General features: G+C 45.9%; 1 protein-coding gene and 1 long non-coding RNA gene across 7 annotated transcripts in view; one reads left to right on the top strand and one right to left on the bottom strand.

The window, feature by feature from the left end:
* Nucleotides 1-27935, bottom strand: part of PTPN3 (protein tyrosine phosphatase non-receptor type 3) — a 101115-nt gene that overhangs the window by 63090 nt on the left and 10090 nt on the right. The window contains exon 1 of one of the 6 annotated variants that reach the window (XM_082194763.1): nt 8792-8897. The exons of 3 other annotated variants lie outside the window; for them this stretch is intronic. The gene's annotated coding sequence lies outside the window, so the exon portion shown is untranslated. Of the gene's footprint in view, nt 1-3390; nt 3631-8791; nt 8898-27935 lie in introns of those variants that run through there. 2 more of the 6 variants (XM_082194762.1, XM_082194761.1) reach the window with 2 other exon arrangements.
* LOC309516412 lies at nt 1566-27180 on the top strand. Its single transcript, XR_014212892.1, has 3 exons — nt 1566-1810; nt 8155-8249; nt 24882-27180. It is a non-coding gene; the product is annotated as an uncharacterized lncRNA (long non-coding RNA).

Below are 27935 nucleotides of genomic sequence, written 5' to 3'. Positions count from 1 at the left end.
CTATCCAGTCTGTAGGGAGCAGGTGGGGCTGTGGTCTAACTCTAAACCACTGAGCGTCTTTGGCTTGCTGATCAGAAGGTCCGCGGTTCCAGGTATGAGCTCTCGTTGTTCTGTCCCAGCTTCTGCCAACCTAGCAGTTCAAAAGCACACCAATGCAAGTAGATAAATAGGTATTGCAGCGGCGAGAATGTAAACAGTGTTTCTGTGTGTTCTGGCTTCCGTCATGGTGTCCTGTTGCACCAGAAGCGATTTAGTCATGACTCAGAAAGCTGTCTGTGGACAAACACCTTCTCCCTTGGCCTGAAGCGAGATGAGCACCACACCCTATAGTTGCCTTTGACTGGACGTAACCGTACATGGAGGGACGCGGGTGGCGCTGTGGGTTAAACCATAGAGCCTAGGACTTGCCGATCAGAAGGTCGGCAGTTTGAATCCCCGTGACGGGGTGAGCTCCCATTGCTCGGTCCCTGCTCCTGCCAACCTAGCAGTTCGAAAGCATGTCAAAGTGCAAGTAGATAAATAGGTACCGCTCCGGCGGGAAGGTGAACGGCATTTCTGTGCGCTGCTCTGGTTCTCCAGAAGCAGCTAAGTCATGCTGGCCACATGATCTGGAAGCTGTACGCCATCTCACTTGGCCAATAAAGCGAGATGAGCGCGGCAACCCCAGAGTCAGTCACGACAGAACCTAATGGTCAGTGGTCCCTTTACCTTTACATGGGTCCTTTACCTTTTTTACCTTACCATCCAGTCTGCAGGGTAAGAGGGGACCGCCCTTACTCAAAATACTCCATAGAAGAAACCTAACCAAACCTAGTGAGTTGGTTGGCCTTGGATCTTTATCCCTGATGTTCTAGGTTTGCTTACTTGTTGTGGTTTTCTAACATGAGATTATTCAAAATGGCTTTCCCCACCTGCAGGATACACCTCAAAACTACTACCAACACAGAGCATGGCAGAGACACAAGCATTCCTCCCCTTCCAAGACTGGGTGAGTCTGCCATTAACTCACTCAGGCAGTACAGTGGTACCTCGGGTTACATACGCTTCAGGTTACAGACTCGCTAACCCAGAAATAGTGCTTCAGGTTAAGAACTTTGCTTCAGGATGAGAACAGAAATCGTGCTCCGGCGGCGCAACAGCAGCAGGAGGCCCCATTAGCTAAAGTGGTGCTTCAGGTTAAGAACAGTTTCAGGTTAAGAATGGACCTCCGGAACGAGTTAAGTACTTAACCCAAGATACCACTGTACTACTGCCAGAGGTCTGAACTGGCAGGTAACTGTTGAGGGTCAGCAACTTAAGGGGTACCCAAGCACAAACCACAAGCAGTGGCCACTGAGGGCACAGTAGCCACCACTACCAACAGAAGAGTTGCTGGGAGTTGTTGTTGTTGCCACCCCACTCCTTCTGTGACGTAATGTGATACCACCTGTGCCGGCAGCAGCACTCCTCACCACCACCACATAAAGGCAGAGGAGTGGTGGTTAGAAGGAGCCCTGCCTGGGTGGCAGGCTGAACTGACGGCTTTTCTGGTGGGTGAGAAGTGGGCTGTGCTCCTTGCAAGTGTCTATTGGTGCTGCTGCTCAGGAGACAAGACTCATAGCCGTTTTCTCTCTCTCCTAGTGCAGCAGGGAGGGTTAGGGCTAGCAGAGAGAGAGCAGACGTAACACCACCATACCATCTTCATCTATTCCAAACCAGGACGAAAGCATATGAATCCCCACACTCCGTAAGACTGCGGGAGTGTGTGTCAAGGGGTGAGTGAATGTTGTGGCCCCCCAAGTCCACTCTTCAAACAGAAATTCACACGCAAGTACCCATTTCCAGGGGGTTTATTTGCCAGTGTGGACTGGAGGACATACAGTTGATAGAATGCAGCAAAGCAGTAGAGTACAGGGTGGGATCCTTCTGTATCAAAATCCAAATACAAATGACCCTCTCTTAGTACCTTCCTACCAAAAAAACCCAAACAGTGTCAGATCAGGAGAACAACAACAACCCTGCTTTATAGTGCTTCACACAAAAGTATGCGGAAACAAGGCCCGGCAGATATGTCAACAAGTGGAGGAACTAAGTCCCTGGTCGGGGAGCAGGGTTATAAATATATTATTGCCTACCCAGATGTTTGGAAAGTTTGTAGATTTAATTCTGTTATGTTTTAAATTATGGAGGTAAGAAAACATTTTAGTGATGATTTTATCATTTTTAAACTGATTAGTGCTTTTTCCCTACAATAAAGAGGTATATTAATTTTATTAATTAATTTAGTTTTAATTTGTTTTAGTCAGTCTGTTCTATAGTGTTTTTAACCTGTGTCTATTAAATCATGGAGATAATGTTTTCTTTAGCGATCCTTGTACAGTCATACCTTGAGTTACAGATGCTTCAGGTTGCGCGTTTTTGGGTTGTGCACTGTGCCAAACCTGGAAGTACCGGAATGGGTTACTTCTGGGTTTTGGCGCTCACGCAGAAGCGCCAAATCACGCTTTGTGCATGCGCAGAAGCTCCAAATTGCAACCTGCGCGTGTGCAGACATGGCGCTGCAGGTTGCGAATGTGCCTCCCGCACGGATGACGTTCACAACCTGAGTGTCCACTGTATTGCTTTATCTTTTAGTTGTGAACTGCTTTGAGGGTGTTGTTTTTTCTACAATCAAGTGGTACATGAATTTCATAAAATAAAACTGTCATTAAAAAATAGCAGCAGCAGCAGCAGCTCCCTTCCAGCCACCTCCACACACACACACACACATCCTGCTTGGACGCAGCAGAGAAGTGGTCAACTGAATCCCTGACAGCGAATAAGACAGAGTACAAATAAGTATGTACTGTAATGTAACAATAATTAATTGCTCTTTAAAAAGGTGCTCTTTTCCAGGCATCTCCCACCCACCCCCACCCCCCCACCCCCACTTAGACAGGTTGGGAGGACATGTGGTCAGGTGGAAATGGCAGTGTATAAATTAATGATATAATAGCCACTACAATAAAATTTAAAAGCAGCTGCTTGGACGTGGTGGGTAAGTGGTCAGGGGGGAAAGGCGGGGAATAGAGAAACGGACATTCCTTTTAAAGAAGCGCTGCTGCCGCCGCCTCCTCCTCCGCTGACATGGCGGGGCGGGGCAGTCCCGGTTCGCGGCCGTCGCTCTCCCGGAGGAGGCGCGAGGAGGGCGGCGGCGGCGGCGTCTCCGCCCCTGAAGGTGGCCCGCGGCGGGGCGGCCCAACAAGGAAGCGACCTTCCCCCGACACGTCCCGCTGGGCTGCCGCCGCCGCCGCCTCTTTCTCTCCCGCTTCTCCTGAGGGAACCTCGCCCCTCACACGCGCGGGGGCCGCGGCTTCTTCCCCTCAGGGCAGCGCTCCCTCACGCCCGCCTTCCCCTCGCGGCGGCGCCTACCTGCCGGCTCCGCCCTCGGCCCCGACCCAACCTTGTCGGCAGGTGCCGCCGCCGCCGCCGGCGGGTGTGGGGGCCTCGCTCCGGCCGCCCGCCCGCCAAGACCAGGAAGCGCTCCTACCTGCCCGAGGAGGCGGAGGAGGCCGCTAGACCGCCCCTCTCCCGGCACCGCCCATCGCCGCCGGGCGCCGGCCCCCGAGCTGAGCCGAGGGAGCTGCGCTTCGTCGGGGAAACCTCCGGAGCTGCTCGGCTCTCATCGGAAGCTCTCGGCTCCTTCCGGGGGCTGAGAGGGCAGCGAGCGACGTCCACGGGCGGAGAGCTGTTTCGCGCCTGCGCAGTGGAGCTGCCGGATTTCCCCCATCCGTCCCCCCCCGCAGGACTAGGCCCCGCCCAGGCCAGCATCCTGCTCTCCCAGGGGCCAACTAGATGCCTGTCAGAAACCTGCAAGCACAACCTGAGCCCGCTCCTCCTCCATGAATTTGTCTAGTCCTCTTTTAAAGGCCTCCATCACTGCCTCCTGCGGGAGGGAGTTCCATAGTTTATTTATGCACTGTGAGAAGCCCTTTTTTAATACAGTGGTACCTCTGGATGCAAACGGGATCCGTTCTGGAGCCCCGTTCGCATCCTGAGCAGAACGCAACCCATGTGTGCGGGTCGCGATTCACCGCTCCTGCGCATGCGCATGCCATCATTTTGAGCACATGCGTGAGCAGCGAAACCCAGAAGTAACCCGTTCCGTTACTTCCAGATCACCACAGGACACAACCTCAAAAGATTTAACCCGAAGCTACTTTAACCCAAGGTATGACTGTAATAATAATAATAAATTTTATTTATACCCCACCCTCCCCAGCCAAGACCAGGCTCAGGGCGGGTAACACCAGATATAATAATAATAATAATAATAATAATAATAATAATAATAATAATAATAATAATAATTTATTATTTATACCCTGCCCATCTGGCTGGGCCTCCCCAGCCACTCTGGGCGGCTTCCATATAAAACAATTGATTAAGATACAACTTAAAAACAAGATTAAAATACAACATTAAAATGCAGCCTCATTTCAATAGAAACTCAAATCAGAATCTTTTGGGGGATGAAAATGTCAAATCTTCACCAAGGCCACCTGTCCAGACTGGTCCTATGTGGGCCAGAAAAAACCAGGGAAGTCCCCAAATAGGAGTTCCATCACAGAAGGAAAAAGGGGGAGGGAATCAAATAATTCCAAGCCAAAGGCCAGACGGAACAACTCCCAAATCTTATCACATTCTCCTTCATCGGATGCCCACGAGGTCTAATGTTATTGAAAGATTATTGAAGGGGGGGGGAACCTATGTCTATCTACTTTCTCCGGGCCATGCATAATTATATAAACTTCAATCATGTTTCCTCTTCCTTGCCTGTTCTCCAAACCAAAAAACCCCCCAAACACTGCAACTTTTTTTCATCAGTGAGTCACTCTATCTCCTTTTCTGAACTTTTCCCAAATATCCTTTTTGAGGTGAGGTAAAGTGTACCTCCATGCATTAACCTAAGCTTTGGAAGCTCCTATAAGGGCATGTGTGGCTTGACATCTGGTTCACTTCTGGCAATTCACCCACCTTCCATGTTACAGTATAACCCCAATCCTAATGCCTGGTTACTCTGAGAGCCAGTGTGGTAGAATGATCAGAGTACTGGATTAGCACCTGGGAGAGTAGGGTTCGAATCCCTGCTCAGCCATGAAGCCTTGGGCCAGTCACAATCTCTCAGCCCCAACCTACTTACCGTAATTAATCATAGAATTGTAGAGTTCGAAGGGACCTTGAGAGTTTTCTAGTCCAGCCCCCTGCAATGCAGGAATCTCAACTGAAGTATCAAGGGCAGGTGGCTATCCAACCTTTGCTTTAAAACCCCCAGTGAAGGAGCGTCCTCCACATTCTGAGGGAGACCGTTCCACTGTCTAATGGCTCTTGCCATCAGAAAGATGTTTAGCCAGTTGTTGGTGGTGTAAAGATAAAAGGGGAGGGGGAACAATTTATACCACCTTGAGCTCTTTGGAGGGAAAAGGTGGAATTAATGTAATAAATAATAAAACTAAAGCCCACTTAGTTCAAAGAAGTTTACTCCATTATGTGGTCATACTACCTAGCCTATGGAATGGGCTCCATCAGGAGGTTGTGGACTCTGCTTCCTTGGAGGTGTTTAAGCAGAGGTGGGTGTCATGGATGCTTTAGCTGAGATTTCTGCATTGCAGGGGGTTGGACTAGATGGCCCTCAAAGTTCCTTCCAACTCTACAGTTCGATGATTCTGTTATTCCAATGCACTATTTGCTCAGGAACAAGCTCCATTGATTATAATAGGGCTTTCTTGAGAAAATAGGAACAGCCCTGCTAGATCAGCCCACAGGCCCTGCTGTCACAGCAGCAGACTAAATGCCTTTGGGAAGACCACAAACAAGACTCGAGTTTACTTATTGGTAAACTAGCATGGGATAAGGCTGTAGATATCACCGAAGGCAACTCAGCTAAAAGTCGGTTGCATCACGGTTGACAGAACAGCTGTCAAGCTTCACGTGGCACAGGAAAGAGAGGTGCCACCTTAGATCAAAAAAAGCTTTAAGTCCTGATATGCCTCATCTAGACAGGCATAACCTGGCCACTACAACCCATGCATTGGCAGCCTTGCAGCTGGACTACTGCGATGTTCTTTCCATGTGGGGCTGCCCCTGGGTCCAGACCCTCCAAGTGTCCCTATTTTCCAGGGACGTCCCTGGTTTAGAGAAGCTGTTCTGGTTTCTGATTTGATCCTGGAACGTTCCACTGTTCCTTAGGATGCCCCTATTTCCACTGGAGAAATGTTGGAGGGTGTGGAGTTATCCGACCCTCCGAGCTGTCTGAAGGCAAACCTGTATAGGGAAGTTTTTTTAATGTTAAATGTTTTACTATGTTTTTATATATGTTGGAAGCCACCCAGAGTTGCTGGGGCGACCCAGTAAGTTGTGTGGAGTATAAATAGTAAAATTATCGTTTCTCCCTATTTTCATCGGAGAAATATTGGAGGATATGTGTGGTGCAGAATGCCAACAGCATGTTAACACCTTTGCTACAATATCTTCACAGGGTTAGATTCAAGGCCCTTGTGTTCATATATAAAGAGCTGAGCAACCTGAGTCCAGACACCTTAGGGATGGCCTGAGCTTTAATCTCTCAGTTTGATCACACTGAGATCACCTACAAGAATATTGCTAGCTGTCCTTCATGTTACAGGCCTGACTGGCTTCCACCAAAAGTCAGACATTTAGTGCTGCCCATGGAACACCCTTCCAACAGAATGTCAGCAAGCACCCTCACTTTTTATTTTCAGGCATCTCTTAAAAGACCCTTTTTATGTACATAGGCACATGTAACTGTTAAAAATGGAGCAGCCACTCATTTCAAGGATCATTTTTTGCTGTTTTTATGGTCTTTTATTTTTTTGTATACAGTGTTGTATGTCACTGGATTATATTGTATGAACTGGCAATATATAAAAATACTTTTATATATGAAGAAGAAGAAGAAGAAGAAGAAGTGTGCAAGGCAACTTCCAAGAGATTAAATCAATGCAAGAAAAATATGCAAAGCAATTAAGAACAACTGAAATCAGTGGAGCAGCATCTAGATTATAAGCAGTATTATGATATTCCATTAAGACCTTGAGCAGCAAAGCAACTTGTACCTAAGGTGTATTAAAAGAAGTGGTTTCCAGGTAAACATGTTTGGGGAGGGTGTTCCAAAGTCAGGGCATGATGACAGAAAAGACTTTTCCCTGGTAGCCACCCAACCAACCTGGGTTACTCAAAGTAAGGCCTCAGCTGACCATCTTAGTACCTTCGGCAGGCTTGTGTGACCTACATAAGGTAATAATGTTTTCCCCTAATATTGTTCAGCTCACAGAACAAAGTCCTCTTGGCTTCTGTATGCCAGACCCTCTACTGCAAAGTACAGTATATGAACGTAGCACACAGGAGATGAAGTGCCTTTGGCAAGTGTTCAAGGGGGGGGAGCAGCACTCAAGCAGCGATATTTTGTGTGAGAAAAGGGATGTTACAAGAATGCTTTTATCTGCAAAATGTTGGAAAGCTATATATGCATGGGGGGAAACAGTGGACCCCACCAGTTGTGCAATCTGTGCACTGCACTCAAAGCAAGCAATTTGTCATGATGCTTTTTAAAAGGGGAAGGGGGGGTGAACAGAGCCATTTTAATTTGAAGGTCACAATTAATGTAAAGAATAAAATCTGTGCTCCGTTCATTTAAGTGGCTCTTCCTGGAATATCCTAGCCTTATGGTGTGTTCTCATTTAGTGTACAGCAGTTATGCCCTAGTGGCATCTCTCTAGTTATAAAATATCTACAGAGGAAGATAAATAAATAATTAGATCAGGAGTCGGGATCAGAAAAGCAGCAACTGAATTAGACTAATTGATTTTCAAATTGACGTGTTTCCAAAATGTGTACCAAGGCACAAGAATGCATTTCTATATTTGAGTCTTAGAATAAGATTTGCCATGTATATTGCTATCCTGTTTCATCTCACGCTGCTAAGATTGATAGGTGCCACAACAGCTTAATGGGTAAAATTAGAAGAGTCTTTTGGAAGCTGCCACACCTTTCTGACCTAGAAGCCCTGCTCCCCAATTTCATATGTGCAAGAACTGCAGGTGGTTATGCAATGGTGCAGGAAAGCTACTTTATGCATGCTCAGACTATTTCCTACCTATCTTGCATTTCAGAAAGCCAATAGTGAATCCTTGGTACAGGAAATGTCCCTGAAGCTGAAGAACGCCAACTGCTGTGAGGAAGCATGGAACAGGACAGCTCTCACACAGAAGGTAACAGGGGAGGAAGGGAGAGTGAGCCTGTGGAACAAGATTCCTCACTATAACCCAGCAGTGGTGATCTTCTAGTTGTTGCCACCATCCTGGACCACTGACCATGTTGGCTGGAGATGATGGGAGTTGGGGTTCAGTTCAAAAATATATGGAGGGTCACAGGTTCTCCACTCCTGCTATAACCAGAGGGCCCTAAACATTTTGAGGCCTGTGGTCCCCTCTTTTCTTCCCAACCCTATACTGCATAGAACACCAATGTCTCACAACAAATGTAACCGAAGAACCTGAAGAAAGAGACAATGCATGTGCTTTTGAAAATGAGGGGAAATTATTTTAAAGAAGAAAAGTCGTGTGTGGCAGCCCCCAGTATTTAAAGAGCCCCCACCCCAATACATCATTAGAAATTAGAACCAGAACATAAACCTATGAAACTAGAAAAGAGCAAAAAATATCAATGTTTGGTCCTGATACTAGGTACTGCACCCTCACTAAAGGAGACTGTATGGATGATTCACTAAATGATTGTAAGGTGACGTGTGTACCTGAGCTTATGGCCTCAAATTCTCTTTATCTTATATGCTGCTTTATTGCACAAATGATGACTAGACTACTGATCCTAAACTGAATAGTTAATTGCCCAACCACCCCCTCCAGAAGCCACTGCTCTCAACTGATTCTCAACTGCCTCGAATTCAAACTCCCTTTCAAATCCTCATCCAATCATCACTCACCACCAGAATTCCACAATCTCTCTTTCCCCCTCCCTCCCTCCTCAACATTCCCATAATAATTCTGATACAAATACCTTAATACAGTGGTACCTCTGGATGCGAACGGGATCCGTTCCAGAGCCCCGTTCGCATCCTGAAGCGAACGCAACCCGTGTCTGTGCGTGCGCGGGTCGCGATTCGCCACTTCTGCACATGCGTGTGATGTCATTTTGAGTGTGTGCGCAAGTGGCGAAACCCGGAAGTAACGAAGTGCCGTGGAGCGCAACCTGAAAACGCTCACCCTGAAGCAACTTCAACCTGAGGTATGACTGTAACCCTATTACATTCAATATTTTATACATTCTGCTCCCTATAACCATACAGTGGTGCCTCGCAAGATGAAAAGAATCCGTTCTGTGATTCTCTTCGTCTAGGGGTTTTTTCGTCTTGCGAAGCAAGCCCATTGACGGATTAGCGGATTAGCGGCTTTTAGCGGCTTATCTGCTGATCGGATCAGCTGATAAACGGCTTAGCGGCTTAGAAAAGGGGGGGCGGAGAAAAAAACCAACAGGAACTCGCAAGACATTGTCGTCTTGCGAAGCAAGCCCATAGGAAATTTGTTTTGCGAAGCACCTCCAAAACGGAAAACTCTTTCGTCTAGCGAGTTTTCCGTCTTGCGAGGCATTCGTCTTGCGGGGCACCACTGTACTGTTAGAAGCACTTGAGCTTCCCATTCTTGGCTCCTAGCAAATGGGGGTGAGCAAACTGCAGGTTCTCCATCCCTTTTCTAAAAACCAGAATTCTTCCCCCAAATGATCCTTGGAATTGAAGTGTTAGGGGATCTGGGGATTGTAGGTCTGTGAGAGGGAAGCCACAATGGCACGAATCATTTTGGGGAAGTCATGTTTTGGAAGGGACCCTGAGGGTCATCTAGTCCAACCCCCTGCAATGAAAGAATCTCAACTAGATGAGTCAGGGCTGATGGGCCTCCAAGCGCTGCTCAAAAGCCTCCAAGGAAGGAGAGTCACTGCTTCAGGCCCTAAGGGCCTCTGGAGCAGGAGAAAACAAGCTTGCTCCATCCTCTATGTGACACGCCTTTGGACTTTAGTTATTGAAAGGGCTGCATGGTGCGGATCTCACATCAGTGTTATGAGAGTGTCAGCAACACATTTCTCTCTCCCCTTTCTCCACACCATGCAGAATTGAAATGGTACCCAGAAGGCTGGAGTTTGGCGTCCAGCCAGGGCTGGCTGTGGGCAGGATCCTTGCATTGCTGGGAGTTTGATTAGATGACCCTTGGGATCCCTTCCATGGTATGATTATATCAAGCAGCTATAGGAACAAAAAGATGCTTCTGAAATATTTGGGAATCATAGAAAGACTCTTCCCCACCAGTGGCTTCCAGCAAGAGCTTGCATCTTCCTTAGGAGATAGGCAGGCCAGAACAAGGGGGAAAGGCTCAGAGTTCAGGTAGGTGGAAATGCCAATTGAGTGCCCTATACTACAGGAATGCTTCCTTCCCGTGCCCCCACCCTCATGCGCCAGACTGGTGCTAGCATGGCTGGGAGCCAGCTGCTCGCTGATTGCTCTGTTTTCTTTGCAAGGAGGGATCCTTTCCCCAGCATATACTTTGTTCTGGCCAAATCCCTGGAGAGACGTGACAACCCTCAGGTACTGGGGCAGAGAAGGGGTCCTTGTGAAACACGTTTGGGGAGTCTGTGGCTTCCAGCAAGTGCTTTTCAGAAGCCAGTAGCGTAGCGTGGGGGGTGCAGGGGGGGCCGGCCGCACCGGGCGCAACATCTGGGGGTTAGGGTTAGGGGGCGCAAATCCACGGGTTAGGGGGCGCAAATTACTTGCCTTGCCCCGGGTGCTGACAACCCACGCTACGCCACTGTCAGAAGCATTGCTCCCTCCAAGAGGAGAGGCTGAGCATCATGGCTAGTTGCCTTTGATAGGCCTCTCCTCCATGCAATTGTTTCGCCCTCTTTGAAAGCCATCCCATCCGAGATGCTCTTGTGGTGCATCTGATTCTCCTGTGCTTCCTTGCTCCTTCAAGGAGATGACTATTGTGAGATCCTTTGGTTAACATCTCTCTGGGCTGGGAAGGATTAAAGAATCAGAGGACTGGTGAGCTTTCCTTGAAGCACAACTGATCAAAGGCAGGCAAATCTGTTAGCATCTTGATAAAGATGCTCAAATGACAAAGGATGCTATTATACCCCGCAAGCCTCAGGAAAAGCTCCCAAGCTGATGGAGAAGAGTGCAGTTAAGTGGTCAGTGGGGCTCCAGGTTGTCATTTCTGGATCCCACCACAGCCCTTCCAAGTTGACAAAGAAATCAATGTCACAACAGTTTTTTCCTCGCACCTCCTCCCCATGATCCCTCGTGGAGCCTTCTCAGACATATGCTGTGTCTGAAACAGCATATCCCACCAAACCAAGTAATCGTGGACCCAGTCAGGAAAGGAGTGTGTGCAGTCATACCAGAAATAAGCACAATAACTAAACAGGTACTAGAAGTCACCCCAGAACTGGCCCTACTGAACACCTTCCAAGATAACAATGCCCACTCACACTAGAAAGAGCTCATAACCCACCGACAGCATACGATTCAATATGGCTAACTTAACCCGACAACCCCCCTCACCCGCGAACAAACAAATCCCACTGCAGCCGGCCAAAGACGATCAACCACACCCTAGGCCACCCCAGCCTCTCTTGCCACCAAGGAAACATAACAAGCGAATAGAAAGAGAACTTCCCCAAGTGACTCTGAAAGAAACTCCCCAAGCATACACTAAATAAAAGAACTTAAGCTTTGCCACCCCAAGCCTTCTCTCCTGTCCTACCCCCACCCCCACGGACACACATGGTATGTCTAAAAGCTGTCATGGACACGGGTTTCCGGTTCCAGTCTGCCCGATGGCGGAGGAGAGAGGCACAGACAGAGAAAAGGGGAGTGGAAGGGGTTAAAGCATTCCCTGGAAACCTCCTGGGGTACAGCAGCTGAATAGGCTGACACCCCCCCCCCTCCTGTCCAGTTCAACACAGGGGCAGAGAGAACCCTCCCAGATCGCCATCGGAAGCAGAGGTTCTCCTAATAATTGGGTTTTAATTGGCATTAAGTGAAGGCGCACGGCTTGTCATTGGAGTAGATGTGAACACTAAAACTCTGGACTGTCCAAATGCATGGAACTGAGGTTTGAAATTGGGAGAAGATTTTATTCTGCGTTGGAGGTGGGTGTAGGAGAGGGAAGCCTTCTGCTATTTTTTTACGAAAGTTCCTACTTTTATGATTTGGCAACCCTCTCCAAACACAAATTTAAATATATACAAGTGAAGGTGGTTTGACGTACTGTGTAACTTTGAGATTTAAAAGAAGATTTAAAGCTGTGTGTGGTTTGAAGGATGTGAAAGGGGGAGCCTTGTTTTGATGGACGTTGCTGGGAAACTTGAGCTTAACCCCCCCCCCCCAAAAAAAAGAAAGAGATTATGGAGGGTGGCTTGGTTGAATCTTAAAGAGAAGGTGGTGCCTGAAATTGTTTTTGAAGAGAAATACCCCTCCCTCCCCCCTCCCTTTCCAGATGGAGGAAAAAGGTGAATCTCTGGAAATTGTTGATTCAGATGACCAGCAGAAAAGAGAGGATTGTTGTTTATCTGGAATTGCCTGAGTATTATGGGATGGAGCTGAGCCCAGGAAGGAGGAGTTAGCCTTGGGATTATAGCTCCACCCTGACCCAGGCCTACAACCCAACCAGAACAGTGAGAGAAGAAGGCAGCCCAAGGACGGGGGGGGGGGGGCACAGGCATATAAGGCCAATTAGATCAACAGCTAGATTTATTAGACGGGACACAAACAGACGGAAAAGAAAAAGAGTTATTGCTCCTCAGTTGAAGTTTTATGTAAGGTTAAATAATAACACAAATAGAAATCGTTAAGAGTGCAGCTGTTGATTAAGTGATTCTTTTGTAAAATAAGAATATGAAATGCAGTAATATTAGAACATAATGGATGCATCAAGAATGGCATATGGGAAACTGCTTGAACAAAACTGAATTAATTTGGAATTAATTGGTATTTTTATAATTGGGTCAAAATTGGAAAATCAGTAAAAATAATTGGTAAAAAATTAAAATAAAAGCTGACATAGACACAAACACCAAATGATCTCCTTGACCCCTGATGCTTGACCCTCTAGGCTTATTAAGCTTGCCAAGGGGTGTGATCCAGGGTTTGGTCAAAGCATCACTGTGTGTCAAGGTGCTCTTGGCTGATTGCCCAGAAAAGCAGAGAGACAGAGAAAACACAGGCTTTTTAGTCCTTTTTACTATTATTCCAGATGCCCAAGGCAAGGCAACCAAGTACTTTTCAGTATCTCCCCCCCCCCCCCGAACTTCCCTATTCATCAGTTTCCTCCCCTCTCCAACAGTTGCTGTTAAGGGCCACCTGCCTTCAAGCCCTCTGCTCTGCTATTCTCCGTAAACACCTGGTTTGGAGGGAGGGAATGGGTTCTGGGAGTCTCTCCAGTGACAGCGTGTCAGTCAGCTGCTGCTCGGGCTCTGCCTGCTCAATGCTACCTGGATCCTCATCTCCCATTATTTCCCCCCCCCTTTTTTTAAAAAAAAATGATATTTATTAAGTTTTCAAAGGAAAAAAGTTACATAAGTAAAAAAATTAGACGAAAAGACAACAATAAAAATAAAAGAAAAAAGGAAATAAAAAGAAAAATACAGAAAAAAGATAAAAAACATTTTAAAAAGAAGAAAAAACACATCAATCTTTCCATATCATATATTCATATCCTTGCTTCCCTGACCTCCTCGCACCTCCCTTTTTTGTATTCCAGTTCAGTTAGTTAATCAGCAGTTTCTTTCCCTCTTTATTTTTATCTTAATCCTTAAACTTAATATAATATAACTTTGAGTTCTCACCTGTTATTAATCCATTTTTCATACACCTTTAAAACATTGCTGCTTAAACCACTTAACTTCATTCTGACATCATTCTAACATTCATTAATTTTGCAATATTTCTGTAAATAGTCTTTAAATTTCTTCCAATCTTCTTCCACCGACTCTTCTCCCTGGTCTCGGATTCTGCCAATCATTTCCGCCAGTTCCATGTAGTCCATCAGCTTCATCTGCCATTCTTCCCTGGTGGGTAGATCTTGCGTCTTCCAATACTTTGCAATAAGTATTCTTGCTGCTGTTGTGGCGTACATAAAGAAAGTTCTGTCCTTCTTTGGCACCATTTGGCCGACTATGCCCAGGAGAAAGGCCTCTGGTTTGTTCAGAAAGGTATATTTAAATACCCTTTTCAGTTCATTATAATGGAGGGGTGAAGGTCAGGATGACCAATGGAGAGCCAGGCTAAGGACCTCTAAAGCCAGGCTAAGAACCTCTGAAGCCATATTATAGAGCCATCTAAAAAGCTAAAAGCACATTTCTCTTTCTCCTGTTTACCACTTTGCCACCTTTTGTAGAGGCAGCTAGCTTGCAAGGATGCGGTTAGGGTAGCTTGCACCTGAGGTTAAGCCATTTCTGAGAAACGACCCCTGACAAACAGGACGTAGCTAACCGCCTAGAGAAACTGTCAAAACCACAGGACGCAGTTCTAGGAAACACCAGCTAGGGGTATTTCCTGGAACTAATAAATAGGTTATAAGCCAGTAGCGCCACCTAGTGGAATAGGCAACTTGGAACCGAAAGGACACACCAATTTATTAATTGGTTGAGCTTTAATGAATATGCATCAATGACCATAGGAAATTGTCAATCATTGGCTAAAGGGATGCCAAGGGGCTGAACTGTGCTTTGCAAAAAGGGTATATGAGTTAGCTACCCCCAAGGAGGGGTGGGCATTCTTCATTTTCCTGAATGCACCCTATTTGCTTTTTGTCTGACAAAAATCCAAATAAAAAAAAAACTTTTTCTTTAAGAAACTTTGCTGCCTGATTTTTACATTCCTGGTCTGTATTTCTGAAGTCCCTTTCAATAAATCATCTCCCAGAAAGCCTTAATCCTTGGGCACGTCCACCAAAGGTGAAAGAATGTACCTTCAGTTTCCTTACATTTCCAACATTTATTATCGGGCAAATGATAGATTTTTGCAAGCTTGACTGGTGTCATGTACCACCTGTATATCATTTTCATAATATTCTCTCTTAAGGCATTACATGCCGTAAACTTCATACCTGTGGTTCACAACTGTTCCCAGTCAGCCATCATTATGTTATGTCCAACATCTTGTGCCCATTTAATCATAGCAGATTTCACCGTTTCATCCTGAGTATTCCATTTCAACAGCAAGTTATACATCTTTGACAAACTCTTAGTTTTGGGTTCTAACAGTTCTGTTTCTAATTTTGATTTTTCCACCTGGAAGCCAATTTTCTTGTCCTCATCTCCCATTATTTCCCAACTTCTTTCCTCTTGTTCTTCCTCTAGGGCAGGCATCCCCAACCTGCGGCCCTCTAGATGTTTTGGCCTACAACTCCCATGATCCCTAGCTAACAGGACGAGTGGTCAGGGATGATGGGAATTGTAGTCCAGAACATCTGGAGGGCCGAAGGTTGGCGATGCCTTCTCTAGGGTGTGCCCTGTGTCAAGCCAGTCCTGTTGATCTATACTATCTGCCCCTTCCTCTTCTCTGGAAGGCTCCAGGGGAGGTGGTCTCTACCACTCCTCTTCATCTGCCCAGTCTCTGACACCGTGGGAGGGAGTGGTCCGAGTTGTCGTGAAAGAAGTGGTGATCCATCCACTCCTAGAAAAGCCCAGCCTGGATCCACTGGTTTATGACAACTGCCACTTGGTTGAAAATACCCTCCTTTTAGGGAAGTTGACCAAGAGGGTTGTGGCAGAACAATTTGAAGGACTCATGGATGACACAGATTATCTTGACCCATTTCAATCTGGGTTCAGGCCTGATTATGGGACTAAATTGGCCTTGGCATCCTCACTCCAATTAATGAGGGGTGCAATTGGGAGGTTTTCCTTTGAGAGCCCTACTGAAATGAAAAGGAGCCATGAAAGAGCGCAAACATATTTCAGATCATAGTTCTGCATTAAAATGTATGACACTGGAATCCAAAAAATACCTGTCTTCAGTGGTTATTTCTACCGAGATTTTGTTTTTGTAATTGTACAGACACGACTGGTTGTCAATAGGTTTCTTTTTGCTATTAATATGCATTGCAAAGCATGTTGCTACAGCTTTTCTGAAATTCAAGGATACAGGATGCTTTCATGAATATTTATGGTCACACTTCTGCTTCCTATGGTATAATTTAAGAGCCCCATTAATGATTCAGTCTAACAATTTCATGAAGAAAGCTGCTTCCCTTCCCATAGAGGTTGAATTAATTGTATTAGATGTGCACAAGAGCATTCCCTGTGGTCACCAGAGTTTTAAGCCTCAGCTTCTGGCTTTTCTTGGCAACATCACATACACAAAATGAGAAAGGTCAGCTGAAATTTCCATCATGACAATATGCTATTCAGCCACTGTTTGCCTAGAAGGGCCATGCCTTTAACCCCACCTCATGGCTGTATGGATCCTTCCAGCTTCCCACTTGTACAGAGCAAAAATCTATAGCAGGGAGCCTCCTGCAGGCTCTCTGTGTGATTTTGACTGAGCATAAATCTGCTGCAAGTTTGCTAAGGAGCACAAGAGTAACACCACCTGACAAAGTGCCATGACCCCACAGAGCCCCAAAGTACAGAACAAGTTACGCAGCTGTACAAAGAGAAGTTAAACAATACATATTCATTAATTAATGCATCTGCTGAAACTAAAACAAAGGCATTGTAAAAGCATTGTGTGCCAGGAGCTAAATCCTGGGAGCATAAATCTGTGCATCCTTCTTGTTGTTGTCTAGTCGTTTAGTCGTGTCCGACTCTTCGTGATCCCCTGGACCAGAGCACGCCAGGCACTCCTGTCTTCCACTGCTTCCCGCAGTTTGGTCAGACTCATGTTGGTAGCTTCGAGAACACTGTCCAACCATCTTGTCCTCTGTCGTCCCCTTCTCCTTGCGCCCTCCATCTTTCCCAGCATCAGGGTCTTTTCCAGGAAGTCTTCTCTTCTCAAGAGGTGGCCAAAGTAATGGAGCCTCTGCTTCACGATCTGTCCTTCCAGTGAGCACTCAGGGCTGGTTTCCTTAAGAATGGATAGGTTTGATCTTCTTGCAGTCCATGGGACTCTCAAGAGTCTCCTCCAGCATCATAATTCAAAAGCATCAATTCTTCGGCGATCAGCCTTCTTTATGGTCCACATACTGCTTAAGCCTGCCTTGTAGAATTTTAAGCATAAAATTGTCCAGAGTGGCAGCAGCAAAGGAGCATCCCTTTGTCTTTCCATAGTCTCTACATGGCCACTGCTGCCAGCCTCCTCCCTTGTGCAGCTGGTAGGGGCTGCTGGAGAGTGGGCGAGGAAGAGAGGCTGCAGCCGCTGGCTCTGAGGGGCTGGCAAAGGACAGGGCTCTGTATCACCTGAGCAATACCAGTAAGTGCTGTCTCCTGATCTTGAAGTAATTGTGGCTTTAAATCCTTGTATATCTAGCTGTATAATGAGAACGTGGCACCAGCTTCGGTATATATATCTAACTTGGCACCAGCCAATGGTCTAGCCAGCTGGCCTGATAAGAAAGGAAGTTGACTGGAAAAGAACAGGGTGGCCAGCAAGGGAACTGTACTTGGCTCAGCCTGAAGGACAGATGACACCATGAACTCTCTCTCAACCTTCCTCTGTGCCAACCACAGAGAAAAAGCCCACACGTGCACCCACTCCCAGACCGCATCAAAGGATGGAATGGAATTATATCATGAGAACACCTGCTGATCTAGGCATTGGCTACAGCCTTAAAAGAGTATAAAATGACTGTGTTTGGTGCGGACCAATGGGATCTCATATTGGAACCATAACAAAGAAGGTGCCAGTACTCTGGACCTTATTAGGAAACCATCTCATAGGATTGCTGGCTTGCCGCTTCAGAGATCCCCAGCAGCAGTGGGATGTGTCAATCCTTATCAGGCAGCTGAGTCAGCCAGCTGTTCATTAGAAGCCGAAGGGGCAAACTACTGAGTTTCGTTCCGCAAATTCTAACTACTTTGCTTATCTTAACAGTTATTCTGCTGATTACATGTTACTTAGTGTTAAGTCTTCACTTATTGTAGGTCTTTGCTTATTGTAGAGCTTTATATTTCATACTAGTGATTAGATCCTATTTTGTAGTATTATTCCAGGGGCGCCGACTTATAAAAAATATTGGGGGGGCCCATACCGGGGTCCTGCTGCTGCTTCGCTCGGGTAGCCAGGAGAACGCAGTTCGAGGTGGCGGTGTTGGGGAGAGACCCTCGCTCAGGGCGACACGAGACTTGGCGGCTGGCGGCCTATCTGGGGGGGTTTTGGAGCGTATTTCGGCGGAGCCGGAGCGATTGGGGAGGAGGGGGCTTGTTGCCGGATTCTTCAGCTGGGCCGGAGATCCGCTGCTGGGGGGTCCCTGGGCCGAGTTGTGAGCCCGGCCTGCTGAAGGGAGATCCAGCCGATTGTGCAACGGGGACGGCCGGGGCTCTCCGGCTAGGGCACGCGGCTGGCTGGCTGGCTGGCTGGCGAGGGAGCAGGTGGGGAGGAGGCGGGGGTCCTCACTCTCTTAGGAAACGCACCCGCGCGCCCGATTGCCATGAAGTCCGAAGGGTGCGTGTGTGGAATTAAAAAGCAAAAACGAGATACGGGCAGGGCAGGCAAAGAGTTTTCCGCAAGAGGATGGAGGGCAGGTTGAAGAGAAAATCACTCAGGATGAGACAGTCAAATCAGCCATGATAAAATGGGCTCAGGATATTGGGTATAACATCATGTTTGAGGACTGGGAAAGGTTATGGACCACCAGAATGAAATTCACGGCATGTAATGCCTTGAAGGAAAATATTATGAAAATGATTTATAGGTGGTACATGACCCCAGTCAAGCTTGCAAAAATATATCACCTGTCTGATAATAAATGTTGGAAATGTAAGGAGGCTGAAGGGACATTCTTTCACCTCCAGTGGACTTGTCCAAAAGTGAAGGCCTTCTGGGAAATGATCTATAATGAGTTAAAAAATGTATTTAAGTATACCTTTCCCAAGAAACCAGAGGCCTTCCTCTTGGGCATTGTTGGCCAGAAAGGGTTAAAGAAGGATAGAACTTTCTTTATGTATGCAACTACAGCAGCAAGAATACTTATCGCAAAATATTGGAAGACACAAGATTTGCCCACACTGGAAGAGTGGCAGACGCAATTGATGGACTACATGGAACTGGCTGAAATGACTGGCAGAATCCGAGATTTGGGAGAAGAAACAACGGAAGAGGACTGGAAAAAAATTAAGGACTATTTACAAAAACAATATAAGTTGTATGAATGTTAAAAATTTACACGATTCGGAAACTATAGCTTCAGCAATTAGATTTGGGAAACAGGAAATTATATTTTAAGTAAGAAAAGGTCAAAATCTAAGGTAATACTATGTTTAATTTAAGATATAAGTAACTGATGAAAAGTATGTTAAATTTAGAGGTATAGTATTTGAAAAGTACAAAATAAGGTACGAAACAAGGTAATAATTTGCTGATATCTTTATTATAAAGAATGCAGGGTAAGGGAGATGCGAGGAAGTCCAGTTAGTTATATAAAAAATGTGTTGAATGGTTGGTTTTCTTTTCTTCTTTTTCTTCTTTTCTTTTTCTTGTTCTTTTACTTTTTTCTTCAGTGTATGTTTCTAACTTTGTATTTGAAAACTTAATAAAATATTTATTAAAAAAGAGAGAGAAAATCCTTTCGCTTTTCTGGGGTGCAGGGAAGTCTCAGAGCCGGAGGTTGGGGAAGGGACCCCCTTTGCTCTGCCCTCTTCTCCCGTCTTAGATTCGCATGGGGGTCCCCGCCCGAGCTTGCGTGGCCACCGGGCCACACAAGGGCCGCGCTCTACGCGGCGCACCTTGCTAGCCGCGCAGCTGTCCTCCGCGGCTGCGGAGCGGCCCTGCGCCGGTGCCCAGCCCCTCTGGGCGCCCGCTGCGCTGCCAATGACAAGTGGGCGACGTCGCCATAGGCATCCTCCGAGTCTTCCAGCCCTTTTTTGGGTTGGAAGCTGTCTCGTTCGCCCTTCTCCTTTCTTCACCCTCCGCGCAATTTTCCTCCCTCGTCTCCCTCCCCATTTCTCTCTCCTTCCTTCCTTCCTTCCTTCCTTCCTGACTGACGGGCTCGGGCTCCGGCTCGGGCTCCGGCTTTGGCTCGGGCTCCGTCTCGGGCTCGGGCAGCCACAGCGTCGGCGGTGTTGGCGATCGGCGGCGCGGGGGGATGGCCCTCCCGGGGGAGCCGGCGCTGCTCAATGGGGTTGCCAAGGAGACAGGCCGGCCGCCCCCCGCCCCCGGCCCGGCGCCCCCCGCCGCGCCGGTGCCCGTTATCGAGCTGGTGCGCGCCGGGCGCCCTATAAAAGCCGCGGACGCGCCAAGCGTCGACAGGCAGAGCCAGCGCGGCGCTCTGCTGGAGGGGCGCCCGAGATTATTGGGGGGGCTCTGCCCCCCCAAATAAAATTTTTGAGGGGGCTCGGGCCCCCTCAAGCCCCATGGAGTCGGCGCCTATGTATTATTCTGCCTTATTGCTAACAATTGTCCATTGATAAACTACTTTCTTCTCCACCTAACAGTCGCCCATCCGCTGGGATCCAAAAGAACCTCTTTCCTGCTCCGTACTCTAACCATTAGACAGGATATCATTGCAGCAGAGCCGCCCTGGGCAGGAAGGAAGGGGGAGCAGGGCAGAGTGGAGTGCAAGGAATATTGACTTTTTTAAAAAAATGCTTTGTGTGTTCATGTCTAATCTAGCCCCTTTCTAAAATTTACTTATTACTTTGTGATTTTATTTCTGTAAATGTACCAAAGGGAGAAAAAGTGATTAAAGAGTTTTCTCAGGAGTGTGGAGGATGTGTGTGTTTGCTGTGTCCCATTGGTGAAGTGGTGATGGCATTCACCCTTCTACTGATAGGAAATGCTTGGGGTGTGTGTCAAAAATGGGGGGGGGGTCAAGGAGGGTCAGTTGGGGAGAGTGAGAAATGTCTCTATTTTCACCTGAGGAATGTTGGAGGGTATGGAAACACGGCACAAAAGGAAGTGTGGGTGATCAAGGTGTCTCCCCTGCCAAGTAAGTAAGGAAAAGAAATACATGACTTTAGAACTTATTTGATACCTACCAAAGGAGTGGAGGGAAGTCCGAGGCTCGGTTGAGCCTAAAATAATTGTATAATACATATATGATTTGTGGAATGGGTATGATATATGTAACTTATATAATCTATACGGAATATGTTTATATGTATGTATAATGAAAAACCAATAAAAATGTATCTGCAAAAAAAAGGAAGTGTGGGTGAGCCCTTGGTTTTGACTAAGCGCACCATTTAAAGAAAAGTGCAAGTGTAGGCCTTATTCCTGGTTGATAATTCACTGTTTAGTTCAATTTAAAGCTACTGTAGTTAAAAGCTACCACAAATTTCAAAACTAGAGTGCACATTCAGGCAGATATTATAGGGAACCAGACCCTTGCTTTCCCAGAGGGCTGCAACTGCCCACATCCGTACCTTAACCCTTCATCTCACTCTCCTCTCTGACAAAATTTACCATTCCCAGGGGACTCAATTTACCTAAATTGCCCTGTAAAATTTCTACTGACTGGAATCTGGTAGATCCCAGCAAGCTGGGTCATATTGAAGCAGGACAAATCTGCTATTCTCACTTGTACCATTAACTACTCGTGAGTAAGGGTACAAAAGTTTATTTACTGCAATAAAGTGTTTCAGCAGAATTGCTCCACAAAGGCTGAACCCCTTCCAAACGCGTTCTTTATAGGTTTCTCACACAAAGCATTACAATTTCCTCCACTCATGTTCACAGAAACCCTTCCGATACCTCATTCAAAGAAGCAAAACAAGCTGTTGCTGGCTGGAGTTCGCTTAGATACATTTCATTTTAGTGTGCCTGCGCTTCTAGCATAAGCAAACTTTCCTACAGATCGGTTGTATCGCTGACATAGCTTTAATTCTGATACAGCCAACATCCACTGTGCCTGCGTGGCCTTTGCACAGACACATTTTGTTGCAGGAGCTATTGAGCTTTGTACTGAGTGCTGTGAACCTGAGTGTATAGCTGCTTGTGTTCTTGCGATAAGAGTTTTAGCTTCTCTCTGCCCCATGAGGGGCGGCTGCTTACAAAGGAAAAGGCACTCTCAGCAGTTTCTTAAAGTGATAGGCTACTATAAGTTCCTTTTTAACAGTCACACTCAGGACCACATTATCATATTTTGGGGGGCCTTGGGGTCCCCCCACAATATCCCATTGAGGTTTTTTAAATAAGCCCCCCCCCCACTGGTAGCAGCTGGGGGAAGCTAGACAAGGAAAATTGAACCAATTTGAAAGAGAAACCACAATGCTATCAAATTCAACATCCGAACCAAGGAAGTTCAACACATTGAACTACAAAAGATAAAGCATCTCCAAAATGTTGAGATTAGTAAAAAGGAAGCTGAAATTTAAAGTAACGAGGGTCAAATTTCTCCAAAGATACAAATAAGAAGCAGCTCACTAGATCTGGAACAGGGTCATAAAGTCCAAGAGGATTCCAGTGTGGTTTAACACGCAGAATTGAGATAGCTCTTAAAGGCAAGAAGACTTCCTTTAGAAAATGGAAGCATTGTCCAAATGAAGAGAATGACAAACTGTGGCAAAAAAAGGAAGCAGACAATAAAGGATGCAAACCCTGCCCCCAATCTATGAGGAGCGTGTGTACTAAAACTTTTATGTGCAACAATAAAAAATAATTTAAAGATATTAGTAGCAGCAGGAGACCATCTTGGGAAGCAGTTGAACCTTAGCATGACAAAACGGTAAAGGGTGTTATGAAGGGTGGAAAAGGGGACTGCAGAGATGCTGTATGAATTCTTAGCCTCTGACTCTATGCCTGAACTTAGTTTCTCAGGAAGAGAGTCTAAAGAACAGAGGCATTTAACAGACCCTCCAAGTGCCCCTATTTTCCAGGGACAGTCCTGGTTTTACAGAAGCCATCCTGGTTTCTGATTTGATTCCAGAATGTCCTGAGAAAAGTTGGAGGGTCTAGAGCTATGTGACCCCCAAGCCAAGGAGAGAAGTGGAGACCTCTGCCCCCTTCCGAGGTTCCCCCCCTTTTTTCTGTCTGTTGTTGTGGCTGGTTGGGAGTGCTATGTAGTTCTCTTTGCCAAGATTTCTAGAGGGTTGGACATGGGTTAGAACTGTTTTTGAAAGTTGGAATCACTTTGTGATATAGAATACTCAATATAATAAGACTATCCCTGTCGAAATACTGGCTTTTTGACCAAAGGTATGGGATTTATATGGCCAGCAATTAATGGGCAATTGGTGCTGTTCTAATATCATACTACAGTAATGCTAGCTAATGATAATTTGAAATGTAGTAAAGCAATGCATTGTGATAAAGGTAAAGGGACCCCTAACCATTAGGTCCAGTCATGACCAACTCTGGGGTTACGGTGCTCATTTCGCTTTATTGGCCAAGGGAGCCGGCGTACAGCTTCCAGGTCATGTGGCCAGCATGACTAAGCTGCTTCTGGCAAACCAGAGCAGCGCACGGAAACGCCATTTACCTTCCCGCCAGAGCGGTACCTATTTATCTACTTGACTTTGACATGCTTTCGAACTGCTAGGTTGGCAGGAGCAGGGACTGAGCAACGGGAGCTCACCCCGTCACAGGGATTTGAACCGCCAACCTTCTGATCGGCAAGTCCTAGGCTCTGTGGTTTAACCCACAGCACCAGCCGCGTCCCTTTTATGCATTATGATAGGGATTCACAAATAAAATGGATAATATTTGGGGGGGTGTCTTCAAAAGCCAGATGAATGTGTTTCCTGGGTCAAATTCAGTTGCCAAAGGGCCATTGCAGATTTAGATTCGTTGTCTGCAGGATTCAGGGTTGCCTACTGACAAGTCATTGCTATTTGTAAAGTCTGAGTAAAAGCCACTACCAGCAGTTCTGTTTCGCCCACAGTACACCGCAGAGCCTGCCTAAGCATTCGCTGTGACCTCAGCTCTCCATTTCACATCTTGCTGTAGTTCAGAACACATAAGGTCTCCATGCCAATCAAGCCACAGAAGGTGCAGAATTGGCATTTATTCCTTTCTCAACTTTCTCTCTCCTAACATGTCCTTCTGGCTCGCACTCTTCATAAAGACTTGAGGAATGAGGTTATCACCCCTCTTTTATTGTCCATTCTGCGTCGCCCAGCCACTGCCACACTGCCCTTTCTCTTGGCAGATCAAGATGAGCAGGAGACAGCAAAGGTTGTAAGGTTTTTAGCTGGGGCAATTAGAATAAGATCCACTATTTGACTATTGATTCAAAACCCTAAAATGTATTTTATATAACTGACTTTTTATTTCTATTCTTTGCATATTGTATTGTAGTTTTATTGCTATAGCTGATGGCTGACGCAAATAAAGATTCATTCTCTCCTTACAGGAAGCTGCCTTGTACAGAGGGACTCCATTGGTCCTTGTAGCTCCGTACTGCCTACTCAGACTGGTAGTGGCTCTCTAGCGTTTCAGGCAGGGGCATAGCTGTCAATGTTTCCCTTTTTTAAGGGAAATTCCCTTATTCCGAATAGGATTCCTCTCAAGAAAAGGGAAAGGTTGACCGCTATGGACAGGGGTCTTCCCAGTCCTGTAAAAACAGGCGGCACAGCTCTGTGTGTAGACTCTGCACTAGGCAGCAAGGCAGTTGAAGAGAAACAGTCACTGCAGAAGTTCAAGCAAGTTATATGCTGCAGCTGCCCCTATTTCCTGGTACCTATCTCTAGTAAATAACTGTCCTTCTTTTTACCTTTGGGTGTGCCTTATTAAAATTTAGCTAACAAAGTTTGCAAGAGTTATCTTCATCGTTCAGCTTCCTGCCTGGGTTCTCTAAAAGATGATTGTGCAAGCATATACATGTCTACTCAGAGCAGAGGTAAGTCCCATTAAGTTCTGTAGATTGCCTCCCATTTAAGTGTGTACGTATAGTGTTGTGGTCGCAGTCTGAATGGCAGCTGAGTGTGTTGTGGCATATAAATGCATGTGTGTGGACTCTTGAAGCAGCATGGCACAGCCTGCCATTTCACACGTTGTGGCTGGTGAAGTATTTGCATACTGTCTATTGTTTACTGCATACTGCATACCTATTGTGTTTTTCTACTACTGTATATCTTTAGCAACAGCTGCCATTGTATTTTGCTTTTAAAACAGTAAATAACAGGCTATTGCAGTATAAATAAATTAAGCATGCAATAGGCAAAGGAGAGCCTTCTGCAACATGTCAATGTGGGAAGAGGGCAGCAACCCTGCGTATAAGTTTACCCCTATTTTCATGGGTCAGATGTGGAGAGTCCTTTGTGCTGCTTTATTTCCCATGTAGTCTAGGGCTCAGTCTGTGATAGCAAATGATAATCATGCTTGCCTTCCTGCTTGCCTTCTCTAACTAGGAAATTGCCCAAAGTCAATTCTGTAGTTAACAATTTGCCAAAATGCCACACCCCCTATTCTGCAAGCACAGGTTTCATTTTCTGCTGGACTCTTTACCAAAGATTTACTTCCTTGCAAACACAGGGCTCTGTAGCTCAGCATGGAAATTGATAAAACCACTCACCAAGGGCCTGACTCGCCAGAGGTTGTATTAGCTGAAAATGCCTCCATTTAAAAGGAAAACACTGCCAACTCCAGTAATCTGTCAAGTCAACAACTTCACAGCTTCAGAAGAGAGGCCTAAATCATCTTAATTGCAGCTATGGCCCATGTATAGATCCAGCATTAACTACCCTCCGCGTCCAATAATCAAGTGTGCCATTTCAGAACTGAGTGTGCATAAAATTTAGCAAGGTGCACTGGTTCACTCTTACAACCCATTCTGTTTAAATTGCAAGAATGTGGTGTATTTGAAGAGCATTTGTTGGGATTCTTTAATACCAAAAGGGCTATAGCAAGCAGGCACCCCGTGCTCTGCCCCCTAAACTAGGGTTCTCACAGTACTCCTGCCAAGGTATCAGAATTCTTTATTAAAATAAATAGAAACCTTCCAAGTAGCGTACTTGGATGGTCAATGAGTTTCAGGTTCCAGCCCCCAAGTCCCTTTAAGGAGTGGGGAAACGTCATTCATGCAATGCCAGCATGAGAAACTCTTTCCCACTTAATTTCCTTAAGAGCTTCCTGTATTTCCCCTTTAAGATGGGCTGGGCCTGCAAAGAACAAGGCTGCTGGGGCCACTGGAGATACAATGCATCATCAGCATTTCATCATTTCCAGTAAGGGTAAAGAGTCTGAAAACATAGCTAGCCAATTTAAGTGCTACCATCAACCATCATATGTTAGGTGCAGAGAAATATTTTCTATTCAACCAGCACTTGATGCCCAGCATCTAGCTGATTCATTTCTAATAGCAAAGTGGCCACATCTACCACGGCTACAAACAGCAAGGAGTGAATCCATTTCTGCCTGCACTGATTTACAAGCCTGACTGAAGCAAGAAAGAGGCATTTCCTTCCCATCAAGTGCCTCTGGGACTCTGGCGATTTGCAACAGACAGTTTTAGGCAGTCGCCTGAGTTCTACAATCCATAGTCTATATAAATGGATTTTATATGCCTGTCTAAAGATCAGCAGTGTTCATACTCCCCACCCCACAGACTGGTTAGACTGGAGCAAAAACATATGTTCCAGTCTAGGTATACAAGTGTGTCAAAAGGAATAGCCACACCACCAGCTTTTCAAGGAATATGTACCCTAACAAATGACAAATGCAGAGGCAGTATTGCTTCTGAGTATCAGTTGCTGGAAACCACAGAAAAGAGTCTGCTCTTGTGCTTTCAGGCTTCCCTTAGAAATCTGGTTGGCTACTGACCCCGAAGGACCAGACAAAACTATTTATGTATGTGACCACAGCTGCGCTTAGCCCAGAAATGGAAAGATGGTACAACTCCGACCAAAGAAGAGTGGCAGACAAAATTGATGAACTATGCCAAAATGGCAAAACTTACAGGAAGAATTACAAACCAGGAAGAGGAGGTCTTTAATAAAGAATGGGGAAAGTTTATAATTTATTTGAAAAGCTATTGTAAACAACTACCGGTACATACATTAGTAGGATTGACAGAAAACTTGGAGTAAAAATTTGAACTATGGATTTATAAAAATAGTTATGATAGAGAGGCCGAGGGGAAAATCATTACATTAAGATCTATGGTGGTGGGGAGGGAAGTCAGAAGGGATTATACGTTTATGTATTTAATTCATTTGTTTATGTAAAATAGAAAATGCAAAAATATATATTTATTTTTAAAAGAAATTGGTTGGCTACTGTGAGAATAGGATGCTGACCTAGATAGCTGGTGTGAAGTTCAACGGTTGGAAGATTGTCTGCTGTGGAGATCTTTGGAGATCTCTCCAAAGTGGCCCATTTCACTTTGAGTAAACACCAGTCCGTCTCCAGTCTAATCAAACCCCACTGCACTTCTATTTATGGGCTTTGGAGAAACCCCCAGAGAAGTAAAGAGCGCTGCACAAGAAAGCAGAGTAAAACCCACTGTTAGAACAACACCACAAATGAATCAGCATCCATTCAGATTAGGAAATCACACCCTTAAGGTACACATGGATCCCTTTTGCAACCTTCCACACCCATTTATAACCACCACCACTCATGTCAGGATATGAAAATTCCTACTGGAACTGTAGATGCCCTTCCCTTCCTTTGTTAGTGAAGCCGTTCCTTGAAAGACCAAGCCTTTAAGAATAACCCCAACTAGATTTGGTTGGGAAGAATCAAAGAGGTTAACTGTGCCTGCATTTCTCCATCACTGCCTTTCTCCTGGATGTTCCTAGGTAATAAACTGCTATGGCTATGATGTCCTAGCCATCACAAATCATAGTGAACA

The sequence above is a fragment of the Podarcis vaucheri genome, assembly GCF_965113315.1.
Source record: "Podarcis vaucheri genome assembly, chromosome: 13".
In the NCBI taxonomy this organism is placed as follows: domain Eukaryota; kingdom Metazoa; phylum Chordata; class Lepidosauria; order Squamata; family Lacertidae; genus Podarcis; species Podarcis vaucheri.
Note: the sequence above shows the minus strand (reverse complement) of the source record. Positions and strands in the feature narration are given on the sequence as shown.